Consider the following 17,880-nt stretch of genomic DNA (forward strand, 5'->3'; position numbering starts at 1 on the left):
ACCGCCTCAGCGACCAGCCAGGAATGCCCTCTCAGAGACACACCCCGGGACGGCGTTCAGGGGAGTGTGTGAGGGCCGCCGTCGCCTCTGCGCGCCTCCTGCGTCCTGTGTGTGTGTGCGCATGTGTGCAGGTGTGTGATCTAATTGACACATGAGGTCAGCACCTGTTGGCGACCCTGAGTTATGAAGTGCCGAGACAAGGAACACACCCGGGTGTGGCTGGAGACAGGACGGGTCGGAAGAGCGGCGCACGCGCAGATCAAGAACGTCTTTACGGGTCAGAGAAACGACGAGGCGCTTGCGGATGGCGGGTCTCTCCCATACGCGATAACAAGGTGGCCTCTCCCATATTTCTTTCCATTCCGCCCGTGTTTGACAGGTTCGCTTCTTGCGTTCCAAGCAGCTGAGTAAAGCAAGCTGGTGCCCACCTGACTCGCGGTGGCCCTTCCTCCTCCCCTTTGCAGACCCTCACCCATCTTCCCCTCTGTCGCCTGGTAGACACACCCCTGCCCTCTGCCCAAGAGCAGGACCGTGTCTTTCAGACATGAGTCTGCTGCCCTCCTCGCTTCTCGACAAATTCAACCACTTTCCTTGTATTCGAGGCCTGCGTTCACTCACAATTGGGAGGGCCAGAGCTCGATGCTGAGTGCCACTTGGTCTCTGCCAGCCCCAACTCTGACTCCGGGGGAGGGAGCAGTAGCTCATGGCAGTGGGCCAGGCCTTCCCCATCTGCATCAGAGCGGGGGCCTGGGCATCCCGGGTGGCATCCTGACCCCCGTGCTCAGAAAGAGTGCCCTCTCTCTAGGGGGAGGGAGGGATTGTCCCAGCAGCTGTGGGGTTTTTCCTTCAGGGAACCTCTCAAGGTCTCCCCGAGAGAGGCACAACATTCTCTGCCCCCTGATTCACCGTGCAGGAGATGGAACCAGGTGGAAGACCATGGTCCCCAGGGGTGCACGCCAATTACCTGGTCTGCACACATTTGGGAGGAATCAGTGTCCCCCTTTGAGAGGGAGTCCAGTTCCCCTCAGTTTGGGAGGGAGTCTATGAGTCTCCCCCAGTGGTGGAGTCTTTCCTGTGTCAGGCCCCGTTGAGTGGGAACTGGGGAACATGTGCTATTTTAATTTGGTGACTCGTATTTGGAGTTTCCCATTTCTTTTCTGGAAGCCAGGGATGTGGTTAAAATGGTGAGGTGCCATATGTGTTTCATCTGAAAGCCCCTTGGGGACGGTATTAAGTGAGTTGGGGACCTGTAGCTGCCAACCCATGTCTAAGAAGCAGCTCTTGTCACTGTTTCCCTGCAGGAGCCCAGGAGCAGCTGACAGTGGGGGACAGACTGACACTTTCCTAACACAAAGTCCAGGCAGTGTGCGCTCTTTGTCCACATTGGCTGGCTCAGGCATGAGTTCCTTGTGACTCTCCTCTTCTGCAGTCTCACCCTGACATCCAGGGTAAGCTCAGGCACTTTGTCTGTGGGCAACCTAGGAAAACCCTGACACTCTGGACACTGGCAGGTGGCTGGGAGGGCTGGATTGTCCCAATGAGAGCAGTGGGCCTGGACTGGGGCTTCTACTTATCTTACTTGGTCCTCACTTTGTGCAAATAGTTTTGTGAATCTGAACATTGTGTCTGTGCAAGAAATTCAAGCAAGTCTCCTGAATCATATCTTGGTTATTTAAAAATTTGGTATTTTTCTTATTTTTATGTGTTTAGTCAGACAGCCAATTCAGTATCTACCTGTCACTGTGAAAATGGGATGGAAAGTAGGCTGAAGAGAGTGTTCTCCACTTGAAGGAGGCCTTTTCTTCCTCTGAGTTGGCTGGCCTCTTCTGATCACACTCGGGATCACACTTCTGGGATCAGGCTCAGTTGATTTTGTCAAAATTACTTTGGAATTTCCAGTCAGTTTTAAAGGAAGCTTGCCAGTTGGTTGGAAAATTTCTAAACTTCTTATTGACCATTAAAAATCACAGGTTTCTTTAAAAATCCAAGTTTTATTTAAAATAATCCATTTAGTCATCAAAAACTACACAGTAGGTTTCTGTAAAAGATATTCTTTGTCATTTTTATTCTTAAAATATTGATTTATTTATGCATACAAGAACTGGGGTACTCACCAGAGGTGTGGGGCGGTGAGAGGATTCACCAGAGACAGAGCAGGGAACAGAACAGGCAGACTAAAGAACTACACTGCTGTGGGGAGCAGCGGGTGAGTCAGGAGATGTCTGCTGTGCCATGTGGGCAACTCCCTGGACAGGGATGGAACTCGTGCTGCAGTGGCTGCAGACAGCTTCTTAGGTTGTGCCTTAGCCCCTTGCACCAACAGGGAGGCCCTCTTTGTCAAATTTCTGATAAGAGTCTAAGAACAGACAAACTGCAAAGCAGAGATATTAATCTATCACTTTTTTTTTAAAGATTTACTTATCTATGCATGCAAGAACTAGGAGACAGGGCAGAGGTGCAGGGGGTGATAGGATTCACCAGATACAGAGTGGGGAAAGGAATAGGCAGAGTGACTGAAATGCACTGCCGGGGAGCAGCAGGAAAGTCAGGAGCAGTCTACTGCAACATGTGGGTAACTCCTTGGCTGGCTGGGGAGCGAACCTGTGTTGTGGAGGCTGCGGACAGCTTCACAGTGCTGTGCTTCACTCCTTGCGCCATCAGGGAGGCCCAAACTATTTCTATTCCTTCCCTTTTCATGGCCCAGTTAGAAGGTGTCTTTTAACTTTCCTAGGAGCAGGCCTCATCTGTAAGGTCAAATAGAAAACAGGACTTTATATAAAAATTTGAATTTTCACTGCTTGTCTTTAAAATGGTTCCAATTGTGGGCTCTAGAGGTTTTAAAATGATTAAAATGGGACACTTATTAGAACATGTAAGAACTTCAGTTTCCATCTCAAATTAGAAACCTCCTTGATTACCAAAGGGAAAAAAAAAATCTTAAAAGGCTATATCAACTTAACCTGAAAAACTTAAGTTGTTTTAGGAATTAGTCGAGCTTTGTCTTGAAAAGGTATATAGTTCTGGTGAAACTGACCACCCATTCAAAATCTCTTCTAGGAATTTAAGGAAAAAGTGGCCTTAAATGGGCCTCCCCAGTGGGGCAGTGGTTGAGTGCTGGGTTGTGATGCTGCCGTGGCCTCTGCAGCGCTGGTTCGATCCCCAGCTGCTCCCCGGCCACCGGAGGAGGGTCTCACATGGCAGTAGACCTCACCTGCCACCCGCTGCTCCCCTCAGCAGTGTACTTCAGTCCTTCTACCTGTTCTGCTCCCTGCTCTGACTCTGGTGAATTTTCTCACCTTCCCGCACTTCTGACTATACCCGGTGATTGTATAAATAATAAAATTAATTAATTAATTAATTAAACCTAAAAATAAATAAATAAATAAATATGGGTTTATAACGCATTATTCTGTTAAAAAAAAAGTGGCCTTAAAATAACTCATAGGGAATATTCTGCCCCACTTTCTTTAGAACCTAAGGGCATTCTTACAAATAAAACTTGATAAATGTTTTCTTATCTGAAAGAATTAGTTAAAAATTATTATTTAAGGGCCTCCCCTGGTGGTGCAGCAGTTGAGTGCTGGGTTGCGAGGCTGTCCATAGCCTCTGCAGCACCAGTTCGTTCCCAGCCACCAGAGAGTGTCCCACCAAAAAAAAAAAAAAAAAAAAAAAACCTTTCAAAAGTATATTAATAATTGTTGTCAATGTTGTCACAAATACTGGTAAAATAACTTTCTCTAAAAAATAGTGCAAATGACCCAAATTCTAAATGAGAGATCTTTGTGTCTTTTGTCTCCAGATGGTTGCTGGGTTAAAATGGTGCCATTATATATTCTAAGATTTATTTATTTATGCATACAAGACCTGGCATACAGGCCAGAGATGCAGGGAGTGACAGGATTCAGCAGAGACAGAGCAGGGAGCAGAACATGTAGATCGACTGAAATACACTGCTGAGGGGAGCAGCAGGTGAGACAGGAGAGGTCTGCCTCGCCATGTGGATTTCTCCCTGGCCGGTTGGGATTGAACTCATGCTACAAAGGCTGTAGATTGTTTCATAGTGCGGTGCTTAACCCCTTGCACCACCAGGGAGTCCACCACAAAAACAATTTCAAAATGCAATGGTTTAATTAAAGCACTGTTGAGCACCTTCATTGACTTTTCCTCCCCTTGTCCAAGCCAAAAAAAATAAATAAACAAAAAAAAACCTCTGGCATATGAATTTGTTTCATTTGTAATGCTGCATTTTGAAATTTGTATCCTAAGAAAAACTAAAGCTATTTCTGGTATCTCTATCTTAAATCTGTTCTATCATTATTTAAATGGTGGTATACTTCTCCTATAAAACTAAGGATCTCTTAAGTTCAATAAAATGAAAATTTGACTACTTAATGAGCTTTTGGTTTATATTTGCTTCTTAATGTAGGAAATCTAAACTTTGTTGTTTGTAATTTCACCTAAAAAAAAAAAAAGACGTGTTTATGTATGAGTTACCCAGTAGAAAGGAATAATAGCATAACAGCGCTTACAATGTCCTGAGGTGAAAAATGTGAGCCTGAGTTGTTCATTAGACAAAGTTATGTTGGACAAGGCCTGCGTGTGGACAAAAAGTTGGTGGAGTGACCTATGGAGTTTCTCTGGCCAGGCGCCTGACTTGTGGCAGGGCACCGCCCCCTGGCGGCGACGGAGGGGCGGCGGGAGGGGGCGGGGCCGGGCTGGGGAGCTCCGGCAGGTGCCTCAGCCTCTGAGGTCGCTGCTCAGAGACCCCGGGGACCCCACATCATCCGCCCTGGGCCCCTGGACACCTCGGACCGTCGCGGAAACAGTGGGCCAGACCCCGAGGATGGGTCTGAGAGGGGGTCTCTGGCCCGTCCCCGGTGGGCCACTGCGGCTGGGCCGAGAGTCCACGAGCAGCGTGCGCGGAGCGACCCGGTACTGATGCCCTGGGGACGCCAGGGTTGTCCCAGGAATATTCTCTCTCTGCCTAGAATGCAGGAGGCAGACTTGTCAGAGGCAAGAGATCGGGGTGCTCCGCTGGGGGGGGGGCGCCAGGAGAGACCTGTCCCTGCCCCTGTCCGCCTCTCTGCAGGCGGCTGCCCTGTGCGTGGACAGTGTCCGCGTCTCCAGGGTCCATCCACAATGTCACATGTGGTCTTTTATTCCCGTCCGCGTTTTCACTGAGCTTTTTAAAAATAGCAAATACACGTCTGTGTGTAAACTCTATCTGCTCTTCATGAAATACAGCCCCTCCCCCCATTCTAGAGAGGCCATGGCCTGAGAAGGTCAGAGTGAATGACCTTCACTGTGGAGCACTCCCTGGGACACCCCGCAGGGCATCGGATTGGATTCGGGTTGGGCGGGTCAGCGCTGAGGTGAGAGTAGCTATAGATTTCCTGTGGGGGAGCCTCTGCTCTGTGCGGCAGGGTCGGGGTACACACTGGACAGCGAGCAGGAGCGCCCGGAGACCCAGGATTGTGAAAACTAACGAGGAAGAGCAGCTGGGACACTGCTCAATAAGCACTAACTGAAGAACCAGACAGTCAATCACAGAACTTGGGAAAACAGGTGCCTTAGATGCAAATAAACTATGTTTTCTCCAGAGTAGATTCACACCTTAACGTTATCATCGACTGGCATACATCCCAGCTCGGGTGTGTGTCCTCTGTTCGGATCAGGCCCTGCTCTCCCTTTGTCCCAGTATGGCCAAAATGACCCTCATCCCTAGTTCCTGTGCACACATGGAGGCTCCAAGCAACATCAGGAATTCCCCACTTACCACTGATCAGGGCTGAGGACTGACACCCTGGGAGGTGTGACAAAACCATCAGGCTAGATCTGGAAAAAAAAAAAATTACTTTTTGGTTTCCCATTCTTTTTAAAATATGTAGGCTCGGGCCTGCCTGGTGGTGCAAGTGGTTAAGCATCAACACTATGATGTAATCCGTAGCTACTACATCAAGAAATTGATCCCCAGCCAGGGAGGTGACCCCATGGTGGAGGAGACCTCTCCTCCCGCCCACTCTCCCCTCAGCAGTGTATTTCTGTCAGTCGGCAAATCTGCTCCCTGCTCTCTCTGCTGAATCCTCTAAGCCCACCACCTCTGGCCTGTACCCTAGTTCTTGCACGCACAAATAAATAAGAACTAAAAAAATAAAAAAGTAAGCTCTTTGCCTATTGGTAGGAGACAGTGGCTCTGCAAGTGGATATTGGAATCAATCAACCCTGTGTTTATAATCAATTATTCCCCATATATATCCTTGTTTATTCCTTTCTGTAATTTCAGAAAAATAAAAGAGACTCATTAATGTATCTTCAAATTTCTGAAGATTACAAACTATAGGGTCCCTCCTGGTGACGCAGGGGTTAAGTATCAGTACTATAAACCTATCCACAGCCACTGCAGGACGAGTTGGAAACTGCCAGGGAGCTGACTCACATGGCTCATGGGGGAGGGGCTGCTGCCCTCAGCAGTGTATTTCAGTGGATCTGCCTGTTCTGCTCCCCACTCTGGCTCTGGTGAATTTTTCTCACTCCCTGTAATGCTGGCCTACATCCCAGTTCTTGTAGCATAAATAAATAAAATAAGTATTTTAAAAAGATTATAAATTATTGCTTAGCACAAAGGATAAATAAAATATAATTTTTATAACAAGATTAACTCCAAATCCAGCTAGCTCTCTCTTTTGTTGAATCATATTTTAGAGTGTGTTTAGGGAAAAAGAAATCACCAGAAAGGATCTATAATCATCACACACTTTAACATAACCTGATTCCAGTAAGATAGTAACAGGCCATGTGTCACTTTCAGTGTTTCTGTGGCATCCCTATTTGTGGGTGTCTGTGTCACATGTGGTAATGTCCTCTATTTCTATGGTGTGATCACAAGATTTCCATGGAACAGGGTCAGGTGGTTGATGTCAGTGAAAAAAAAGCACATATTCTACGTTTGCTCTGGGTGCTGTATTTGTTGCGTGCATCTGAGTAAATAACACATTAAACAGGATGTCACTGATGGGTGAGAGTCACTCGGATGGTTGAGGTAAGGAGAGTAATTAGAAGAGGTGAGCTGCCCTTCCTGGGTTAAGGGACGACTCACTGTTGAAACACCTGTGTGCAAGGGTCCTGGATAGTATAAACGTGAAATTTCTGAATGACTAAATGAACTCCATTAAGTGGGTGAAGAAACACAAGGCCACACTATCATAATCTTCTTCTCTGAGTAAGCACAAATGTGTGGCTGTCATTATAAGTATTCCACCTGCCTTTCATGACAATTCTTCACCTAAACATGATTCACACACGATTTCAATATTGTCTGGTATCTAAAATTTAAATCAGTCATGCTATGTTAATTTTATATCTTGACTCTTTCACTCCACAACATGGAGGCAAGGTGACCCACATATTGGATTTAGCTAGAGTCTGTATTTTTGCTGTTGTATAGTATTCCACCAAATGCAAAGTGACTTCTCCCTTCTGTTCTACATGCACAGTATATTTTTTCATAAAATTTTTATGTGCATGCTGGAATAAAACTATATTTGCAATTTTGTATCGTTTTTATCATTTAATGTTATAACATAAGTATTTTGCAAGTCATTGATAACTATTCAGAATGATGGTACCTAATTGCTACATTTATTGTCACATATTTGACTGTTTCCTCGAGTTCTGATGGAGATCGTTTCCTGTATTTGTTAGTACAAGAAAGTGCTGGTTAGCATCTTTATGGATATACATTTTTATTTGTGTCCACAACATTTCCTGAGGTCATTTCTCAAAAACTGCATTACTATTTCTTTTAATGCACATGCATATATATAATATTCCAAATTCTAATAGCTGAATCCAAGTTCCCCACAGAAGGGCGATACAAAATTTTCCTGAATGAGCGAGAACCCCTATTTCAGCGGGTTCTTGCCTCCACGTCATTCATCTCACCATCTTGAAGGCTCTGACATCACACACTCCTGCTTCCTTCACCCCTCTGCGCGGGCCTCCCCCTTCCATGACTCTCCGCGGCTGCGTCTCCCCATGGCCGGGCTGACCCGTCCCTAGGCCCCGGCTCCATCCCCCCTGTGCCCCTGGCCAGGCCTGGGGCCTCAGCCCTCCATTATCCCGCCTGGGCGGCACCGCCCCCACCCAGCCACCAGGCGGCGCGCGCCTAGTCTCCGTGCCTGTCACCACCGCGAGCCTGTCCTTCCTCGGCCTCGCCCCGCCCCCTGCGTGTTGACATCACGTCCCTGCGCGCTGACGCGGGATCTGAAGTGGCGGAGATGCGGGGCCTGGAGCTCCTGCCATGTTGGAGTGGACCGAGGCCAGAGGAAGGAGCAGCCCCGGGGCAGCGCGCAGGCGGGGAGCGCGCCAGCTGGTGGCGGGGCGGGGAGAGGCAGGTAATAATGGGGGGCGGGCGCCCCGTCACTCCCTTGGGGGGCAGCGGGTTCGGGCCTGTGGGGTCGCGGGTGAACAATCCTCGCGTGTTTTCATTCACGGGGCGTGACTTGCTGTGGAGTCGCGTGGAAATTCTACGTTAACGGCGTCGTGGAGACGCGGGGTGTTCGCCTCCGTGTAGTTGGGTTTTCTGAGCTTCGGCGCAGCAGGACGGGCGGGGGCGCCCCGTGAGCCCCCGGGTTCTCCCGCTGGCCCCGACCCTGGGCCCGCCCCGACGCCCGCCCCTGCAGCCCTGGCCCTGTGCCTGCTCCCGCCTCCCCCGCTGCTGGGGTCTCCTTGGCACTCGCTGCTCCAGACTCGGGGTGAAGCTCTTGCCTGCGGGAGCCCCGTTTCTTCAGGAACCACCCGGAGCAAGAGGGAGGTGAGTGTTAGGGGGAAAGGATGTCCTGAAATAATCTCATACAGGCTTTGTGGACTCCACCCCCACTCCAGACTAAAGCCATCAGGACATTGGAAAGACAAATCCCATCACCAAGGGGAGGGTGGCTGGGACCTGAGGGTGGAGTTGGGCAGCCAGGTTGGATATAAAAACCAAACACGTGGGCCTTGCTCGCTCTCTGGCTCGCGATCGCTCGCCTCCTGGTTTCACCGCTCCTGGCTGGCGGCCAGCTCTCAGAGCGCCATTTTGGGATTCCTGATCGGCGGATCGGGTAGGACTCATTTAAAACTTTGTCTCCCACTTTTCTCCCAGAGTTGTACATTTCCTCATTTCCCTTTCCCTTGTAAATAAACCTTTTATTACCTTTCACGTGTGCCTGCAGTAGAGCATTGATAAGTCCTTTTAAGCGCGCGGGTGAGGACCCACAGTCAGGCACCCCGTTTTGTATCGGGGCTGCTCTACAACAGTTTGGCGCCCAGCGTGGTTTCCAAGTTACACCCGCGGTTGACCAGCCCAAAGTAACATTCCTTGCGTTGGTCACCATAAGCGCACTAGTTCTGCAGGACTAGCAGTATAATATTTGTCTCTAGTCCTGTATCCCAGAATCCATATGTTTGATCTTCATCACCATGGAAATGGTGGCAAAAAGTGAAAGGGGGAATTGTTAGGGGGAAAGGATGTCCTGAAATAATCTCATACAGGCTTTGTGGACTCCACCCCCACTCCAGACTAAAGCCATCAGGACATTGGGACAAATCCCATCACCACCAAGGGGAGGGTGGCTGGGACCTGAGGGTGGAGTTGGGCAGCCAGGTTGGATATAAAAACCAAACACGTGGGCCTTGCTCGCTCTCTGGCTCGCGATCGCTCGCCTCCTGGTTTCACCGCTCCTGGCTGGCGGCCAGCTCTCAGAGCGCCATTTTGGGATTCCTGATCGGCGGATCGGGTAGGACTCATTTAAAACTTTGTCTCCACTTTTCTCCCAGAGCTGTACATTTCCTCATTTCCCTTTCCCTTGTAAATAAACCTTTTATTAACCTTTCACGTGTGCCTGCAGTAGAGCATTGATAAGTCCTTTTAAGCGCGCGGGTGAGGACCCACAGTCAGGCACCCCGTTTGTATCGGGCTGCTCTACAACATGAGGACAAGTCGCTGCTGGTGGCTGATGCAGAGCGGGCCAGTCAGGGGACCCGGGGTGGGGCTGTCTGTGGGTGGAGAGCTCTGCGCGGGTCATTTTGGGTCCTGGAGGAACGTGGGGGTCAGGTCGTTCCTGAGTGTGACCCCATGGGTGGCCAGCGCCCCGATGGAAAGCGCGTCCCCCGTGTTTGTTCCAGCGCCTCCCTACTGCACTGATCACCCCTGTGGTGGGTTTGCCGGGCTCCCCGCTGTGTTCCACTGATTTGTGTGTTTAATTTCTGTGAACTTAGAATATAATTTGGGGAATTATAAGTTTACATGTGGTAATCTTCTCTAGGTCTGACACCGCCTCCCCACTCCAGGTCCAGCAGGCAGGAGGGCAGAGTCGTGTCCCAGTCTCCTGGGGCACAAGTTCTGACCCAGGGGATTGCTGGTTCCTGGGGTTCTGCATTTCTCACAAAGGGTCTGAGATGCTGCCCCTGCTGATCTTGGGCCCACATGTGAGGGCTGCAGCGTTGCTTCCCTGTTGTGCAGCTGATGTGGTACTTCAGAGCCTGGAAGAGGGACCTTGGACCCGTGGACACTGCCTCAGGAGGCGACTTTACACTCTCCCTTGAAGAGAGTCCAGGCTTCCCTGACTCTTGACTGACCAAGAGCCACACAGCCTGCCACACGCTGGCTACAAGTGTTTAGTTTTCTAAAATGGGTTATTATTAACCGACTTCTTGCAGTGAAAGCAGTGGCCCTCTCTGTGTTACTAAAGAACACACCCAACAAACCTTTCAGCAGGGTCATCTGGGCGCTGTCACTAACAGGGAAGGAAACTTTCTAAATGGGGAGCATCTTTGACACTGAAGGGTTCTTTTTCTAAGATCTTGAGATATGTTCTCTATAGATGGTGCTAAAAGGATCCCTCCTATTTCAGGGATTGAGTAAACCACAATGACTCATGGAAACTGTATATTTTGGAGAAAAACCCCTTTATGTGTCTTTTTTAAAGATTTTTTAAAGATATTTATTTATGCAAGCACTGGGGTGCAGTCAGAAGCTTGGGAGGGAGAGAGAATTGACCAGAGCCAGAACGGGAAATAGAACAGGCAGACTGACAAAATACAGTGCTGAGGGATGCAGCTGGCGTGGCAGGAGAGGTCTGTTGCACCATGTGGGACCCTCACCAGTGGCCAGGGATCAAACTGGCGCTGCAGAGGCTGCAGGCAGCTTCCCAGCCCAGTGCTCAAGTGCGGTCCCACTAGGGAAGGCCCTTTTTTAAAGCTTTTAAAAAAATTGCATAGAAAAACTGTGGTGCAGGCCAGATGTGTGGGAGTGTGAGAGGATTCACCAGAGACAGAGTAGGGATCAGAACAGGAGGATCTTCTGAGATACCCACATGGCATGGCCGACCTCTCCTATCTCCCTGCTGCTCCCCCCACAGCAGTGTATTTCGGTCCATCTGCCTGTTCTGCTCCCCACTCTGTCTCTGGTGAATCTTTTCACCCTTCATCACCTCTGGCCTGCACCCGGCTCTTGTATAAAAGTAAATCAGTCTTTAAAAAAAGCATTTTCTCTAACTGTTTCTCTAACACAGCAGGCTTAATTGCTGCACCTACCAGAGAAAGTTCATAGAGATCTATTCTAGATCTGGTGAGGGAGGGGATGCCTCTGCAGGGCCAGAAGTATTTTTCAGGATGAGACTCCCCTTTAAGAGAATTTATTTATTTATTTTGTTTTAGGGTCTTCCCTGTCCTTAAAGACCATCTCTTTTTTTCTTCTTTTCTTACATCCTTGTTCATTTTTGTCTAGTTACTGGTTTCTCCGCCAGGGGTGGTCCCCATAATGCTCCCACCACCATAGCAGCTGTGACCCATCACCACAATCCTTTGTGCTCTTCCCTCCCCTCTGTTTAGCCCCCTCCCTCCCACTACCTGCTGGATGCCTCAGCTCTTGGTCAGCCTTCTAGGGTTGTATGTTTCTTTACATTTTGTTCAGTTTCTCTGTATTTCACATCTGATATTTCTTCTCCTGATTTATTGTGGCCAGCATAATCCCTTCCAGCTTCATCCATATCACCACAAGTGGCATGAATTTGTCTGTTTTCATTGCTGAGTAGTATTGCCTTGTGTATCTACACCACACCATTTTGATCTATTCATCTGTTTTGTGGCATTGAGTTGTTTCCATGTCATGGCTATTGAAAATAGTGCTGCAGTAAATAAAGGAGTTCAGGTTTCCTGGGTTTTTTTGACCCTAGGGTAGATTCCAAGGAGTGGACTCACTGGATCTTATGTAGACCCATTTTCAGTGTTCTGAGATACATCCACACAGCCGACCATTGTGGCTGGAAGAGTATGCCTTCCCACCAGCAGGGTAGGAGGCTCCCTTTTCTCCACTGCTCCTCGAACATTTGTTGTTTCCATGCTTTTTTTTTTTTTAATGTGGAGCATTCTTACTGGAGTGAGGTGTCATCTCTGTGGTTTTGATTTGCATTTCCTTGGCACTAGTGATGCTGAACCGTTTTTCTGTGCCTGTTGGCCATTTGCATGTCTTCCTTCCAGAAGCGTCCTTTAACTTCTGCCCATTTTGGGGACTACATTGTTTGTTTTTTTGAGTTATGTAAGCTCTTTGTAGATCTTTGATAATAGTCCCTCATCTGTCATATGGTTTGCAAATATTTTCTTCCATTCAGCGGGGTCTCTCTTTGTTTTGATCATTGACTCTTGCTGTTCTGAAGATGTTTAGGTTTATGGAGCCCCAACTGTTTACATTCTCCTTTGTTTTCTTTGCTTCTGGAGAAGAATCCTCAAAGACGTTCCTGAGGATTGTGTCATGGAGTTTTTGACTGTGTTCCCTTCTGTGTATTCTATGGTTCCAAGTTCCACATGCAAGTCTTTCATCCACTTGAGTTGGTTTGTGTATAGTGTGAGGTAGTGGTCTATTTAGATTTTTTTTTTCATGTTGCAATCCAGTTTCCCCAGCACCATTTATGGAAGAGGCAATTCTTTTTCCATTGTATATTATTTGCTCCTGTGTCATAGGTTAGTTCCTCATTGTTCTCTGTGTCTGTTTATGTTCCAATAAAGATTTCATTATAACAGCTTTGTAATATTGTTTGATGTCTGGGAGTGTAATACCTCCTTTCTCCCCCACCCCTTTTATTAAGAACTATTGCTACTAGAGGTTTTTGTGATCCCATGTGAATTTGAACCATTTTGGTTCCATTTCATTGAAGAACACCACTGTAATTTGTATTGGAATTGCATTGAATTTGTAAATTGCATACAAATAGGAAGCCCCAACTTGGTTTGTTACGTTTTTCCAGTTATGGAACATTCATAATCAGAGTGTTAATAAAAAAGTAGGTGTTATTTTCTATAATTTCTAAAAAGGTGTTATTTTCTATAAATTCTAAAACAGACAAAGTAGGTCTATTCTCTAGAGATGAAGAAAGAATGTTTCAGATTGCACAACAAAGGTATTTTATCATGTAATAGATGACAAGTTTCTAATCGTATAATATTAGGATATTCTTCCACTTTTCTGCTGATGAAACTGTAAGTAAGTCCGTCCTTTTCTCATCTGCTTTATGTGCCACCAGAGAAAATGTTGCACTCACGTGACATAATTGCAGGATAGTGCCAGTGTGCTTTATAAAGAAATCAAAGAGAGGAATTAATTCACGAAATTCAAAACATGCAACTTTAAAACAGGAAATTGATAATAAGTTAGAGCCACGTCTCTGGTCACCTGTGCCTGTGAAATTTACGATCCTCAATTGTGGGATGGTCATCAGACGCTGGACAAGGCAGGGCCAGATCCACCATCCGTGGACTGTCCTTTCTGAAGCTGTGCCTGGGGTCTGAATTTGTACCTGGCAAGAAAGGACATGTCACTGCCGTCCTGGATGGGCTGGTTCACGTCCTCCTTTCCTTACCTCCTGGGGAGAGGAAAGGGAGGAACCAGATGTTTCCCGAGGGCTGTCTGTAATCATTCCCTCGTTCCTCGCTCCCTCACAAAAGACAACCTGTTGTGTCATGTCATTTATTTACAGCCTTAAAAAGTGCTTCAGTGGCTCCCACTGTCTGCACTCAGGCTAAAGTCCAAGCCTCCAGACAAGCTTGCAAGAGTCTTGCCATCGGCTCCTGCTGTCTCAGGCCCGTGGCCCCTCTCTGACAACCTCCTGTGTCAGGTACCCCTTCCAGGGAAAACTGTGGCATCTCAAGCTCCTTGTCACAACTCTTGCAGCATCTGTTGATGTTCACTGTGTCCCTGATGCCTCCGATGGTGCTCTGAGCTGAGGGCTCAGCTCAGCTGGTGCCCCTGGCATATAGCAAACAGTGGATGCTTGGCAACAACAGGTGAAGGGGTCGTGACTACCTGTTGAGTCAGGGGATACTGGAAACCGATGCTCACGTATAGGAGTAAAAATCTATATCCTCCACCCCAGGCCTACCTGAGCCTAGAACATTCTATTTTGGCAGAGAATGTCGTCTCAGTGCTCTTGCCAGTCAGTTCCTCTCTCTCCTTATTCAATGCAGGTGGAAGCTCAAACCTGCGGGGGGAGTGCTGGTGCAGCCCTGCCCGCCTCTCTCTCAACTGTCAGGGTCCTCGATGCCAGGAATGACCCTGTCAGGCGGGCACTAATCCCTCATGGACAGAGGGGAGGGTGCAGTTGTTGCATCCCCAGGGTGGGGCTTCTGTCAATGGGGAGGACTAAGGTGCTCATAGAGTCTGTGCAGCTTCCATCCCAGGCAGCGACTGGCTCCAGTGGGACCCGGGGTGTGGTGGACAAAGCTGCAGGGCGAGGCTCCTGGGTGGACCGCGGTACATTTTTACCTTATTCCATTGTGTCCTCTGCTCAGAGCACTCAGACCACAGCAGTGATCAGACCTTCCCATGCCCATGTGTCTCCTGGGGATTCCCTCACAGTGTGGGTTCTGACCCAGTGGGGTGCTCAGGAATGAATCCGGACCTCTGTGCTCCTCCGTGCCCAAAACGCAAACTGCCAGAGTCTGGTGGTTTTCCACATCCAGCCCTCCCTCCACTGGGTCCTCCTGACCGTTGCCCCCACCCCATCCCCGCTCTGCCTTCAGCTACCCACAGGGAGATGCTCCTCACCCTCCCCCTGGGCTCGCCTTCTGCCCAGATGAAAGCACAGTGGGTGCTGCCCCACTGGGTTCTGCAGGACCAGGTTACTCTCCTCCCCTACTACATGGCCACAGCCCTGACTATGACTTCACTCCAAGTCTTGGGGGAGCCCTGACAGGGGATGATGGGACTCACACACAGTGGTGACACCCATGCACATTGTCCTGCTTCATTAAGGCAGTGTGGATATTCCAAGTGAAGTGGAGACAAGTAGCTCACTTTTCCTCCACAGATTGTGACGGTCTCAACACTCTTAAGATCCATGAGGAAGGCTCAAGTGTCATTGGGTGGAAATGTGGGTGAGGATGCCCATTTTATTGTGTCTGTACGCAGTTCCATTTCAATTTTGCTCAGATGGGTTGAGCTTTAGACTAGAACATTCACTGCCTTTGTTGAAAATCTCCATGTCAAATACAATACAGGACATGGGCAGACATTGCCCGAGTCTTCTGGCACAGACATTGCCAGTGTCTTCGTGACGTTCTTTCGAGGACGGCTGATGTCAGTTTGTTTAGAGTTAAATATTTTCAGATAAAGATACAATTCCTTTTTGAAAAAAGGGACTTTAGATATTGTTGGTGCGCTTATGGTCCCTTGACATGGCTCTGCTCATTTGCAGAGTTTTTTTTTTTTTTTTCTTCCTCAGTTCCTCATTGGCGTCTTAGCACCCAAATAATTGATGGCACTTCTGGCCTCGTAGGGTGGCAAGCCTTCCCGGAAGTCAGCCCACGGCTGCACTTCTGCATAGTAGAGCTCTCTGTTCTGCTGCCACTGTCTTTGTTGTTGACTGTAGACCCTCTGCTGCCCTCAGGATCTTAGCTCTAGGGGGAGGCAGAAAATGACAGGGTGCCATCTGCAGGGCACTGGGATGGCTTTCAATGTGGGACGAGTTTATTGGGAACACAGGAATTTCATTCTATTCTGTCCTATTTTTCTGGTTTGTGTTTTGGTAACGGCGATGAACTAGTCAGAGCAAGGATCTTCCCGTCATTTCAAATGTTGTGTTATGAAACATCGTGGCTCCACTCACCATTTTGCCTTTTTCCTTTCCACTGGCATGTGCGTGCACAGCTTTTACAGTGCTTGTGTCTGAAAGCTGGACGGGTCTGGATTTTGAAAGAGTGTCTTATTTCACTTTTTTTTTTTAAAACCAAATCAAATCAATATGAAGCTTCTGGGTGAAATAATAAACTTAAAAAATTAGAAATTAAAAAAAATGGCAAAATGTGTTTATTGGTATTAACAGATGAGCAGGAGTCTAGGTTCAGGCCAGAAACACAAACCCCTTCACTGAAATAGTTGAGGTGAGCTTGACTCTCTCTCTACATGAAGCCACTCTGCCCGTGCCTGCCTGACTAGCAGGAAGGCCGCATTTTCATCCTTGTGAAAAGTTCTTGTATGACCACAATGGAATGATTTACTTCAGTTGTCATGTTACTGGTTCCTTTCCCCCTGCCAAGGATCAGAGATGTGAATGCCCTGATGATGTGTTCATCCTAAGAGAGAGCCTGTACCTTCTAGAAAACTTGAAGGGTAGAATAAAATCAAAGTGATCAAGGGTCAGCTATGATTTTTCATCCGAAGAGAAATGCTTTTATGAGCTTGTTGACATTCACCTTCATCATTTTCAATACCTTGAATTGTGAACAGTAATACCCGTGTATCAGGGCAGGTAGGATACATGTAGAATTTCAGAATCACAAAATTAACTCCCCTTCACTGGATGAAGAAACACAAAATCAAATACCATCCTCTGCGTCACTGATTCTGCACAGTAGGTGACCCTCTCAATCACTGTTCCTTTGCTCACCATGACACATTCCCACACAATCATGTATTATTGAATGTATAATAAAAGCAGGCTTTTTATTTTGCCTGGTGTTTAAAATATAAATAAATCATATTATGTTCATTTTCCTCTCTAGGTTCTTTCACCCAACAGTACATGGGCGAGGCGATCCACAGGCTTGGCTGTGGCCAGAGGCTGGTGTTCTCACTGAGTAGAGTATTCTACTCAATGCCAAGTAAGTGTCCCTTTCTATGGCACAGGCACGCTGGATCATTCCATTCATATTTTCTATCCAAGCTGGAATAGCACCACCTCACGAACCATGCACGCCCATTTCTTCAGGGATCACGGTGGCAGTTTATGTATGCGGGACTCTTGGACTGCTCCTGGGGTTTTCACTGAGGTTGTTTCCCAGCATTTGTTCCTGTAGATAAATGAAGTGCCAGGGACATCTCCACAAGTACATATTTTTCCTTTTCCAAAGTCCTTTCCCAAACACTGAACAGCTCTTTCTCAATGGCTGATTCTCAGGCCCCAGAGCCACGGGAGGACGGCAGGGACTTCTGTCAGGAGTGAGGGGAGCCTCACATCCGTGCTTCCCAGCACCACTTCATCCTCGCCCTTAAGGCTTTGGCGCCATCTGTCCCCCATCTGTCCCGCACCGCCAGTCCCGCCCTTCTCCCGGGTGCAACCTCTCCCTGCTGGGCCTCCAGGCGCTCCCTGCTCACGGTAGGTCTTGGACACCATGCGTTTTGGGTCCGGGTCCTCTCCTTCTCTGACAGCTGTGGGGGGCTGGGGGCCTGGGGGATGGCGAGGGTGGATTTCAGCTCCTCGGAGCCCTATTCTTGTCCACTTTGGCACCGAGCCCTTGGGCAGGGGCAGCTCAGTGCACCCCCTCCCCGCCGGCTCTGTCCACGCTGCTCCCCGTGTTCCTCGGCCTGCCGGGCCACAGGAAGTTCCCTGAATATGTGGGGGATGTCTT

The 17,880-nt window shown here is 48.3% G+C and overlaps 1 protein-coding gene and 1 long non-coding RNA gene across 2 annotated transcripts in view; one reads left to right on the top strand and one right to left on the bottom strand.

Moving 5' to 3' along the window:
* LOC119250688 (zinc finger protein 717-like) overlaps window positions 1-5,798 on the bottom strand; it is a 34,093-nt gene extending 28,295 nt beyond the window's left edge. Inside the window, exon 1 of the mRNA XM_054697667.1 lies at window positions 5,777-5,798. The gene's annotated coding sequence lies outside the window, so the exon portion shown is untranslated. The remainder of the gene's footprint in view (window positions 1-5,776) is intronic.
* A 2,847-nt stretch (window positions 5,799-8,645) lies between these two features.
* Window positions 8,646-17,575, top strand: LOC119250689 (uncharacterized). Its single transcript, XR_005126381.2, has 3 exons — window positions 8,646-8,812; window positions 17,035-17,133; window positions 17,430-17,575. It is a non-coding gene; the product is annotated as an uncharacterized LOC119250689 (long non-coding RNA).
* Window positions 17,576-17,880: the final 305 nt, after the last annotated feature.

This window comes from Talpa occidentalis, unplaced genomic scaffold, assembly GCF_014898055.3.
Source record: "Talpa occidentalis isolate TD23 unplaced genomic scaffold, MPIMG_talOcc4v2.1 talOcc4.18, whole genome shotgun sequence".
Lineage (NCBI taxonomy): Eukaryota > Metazoa > Chordata > Mammalia > Eulipotyphla > Talpidae > Talpa > Talpa occidentalis.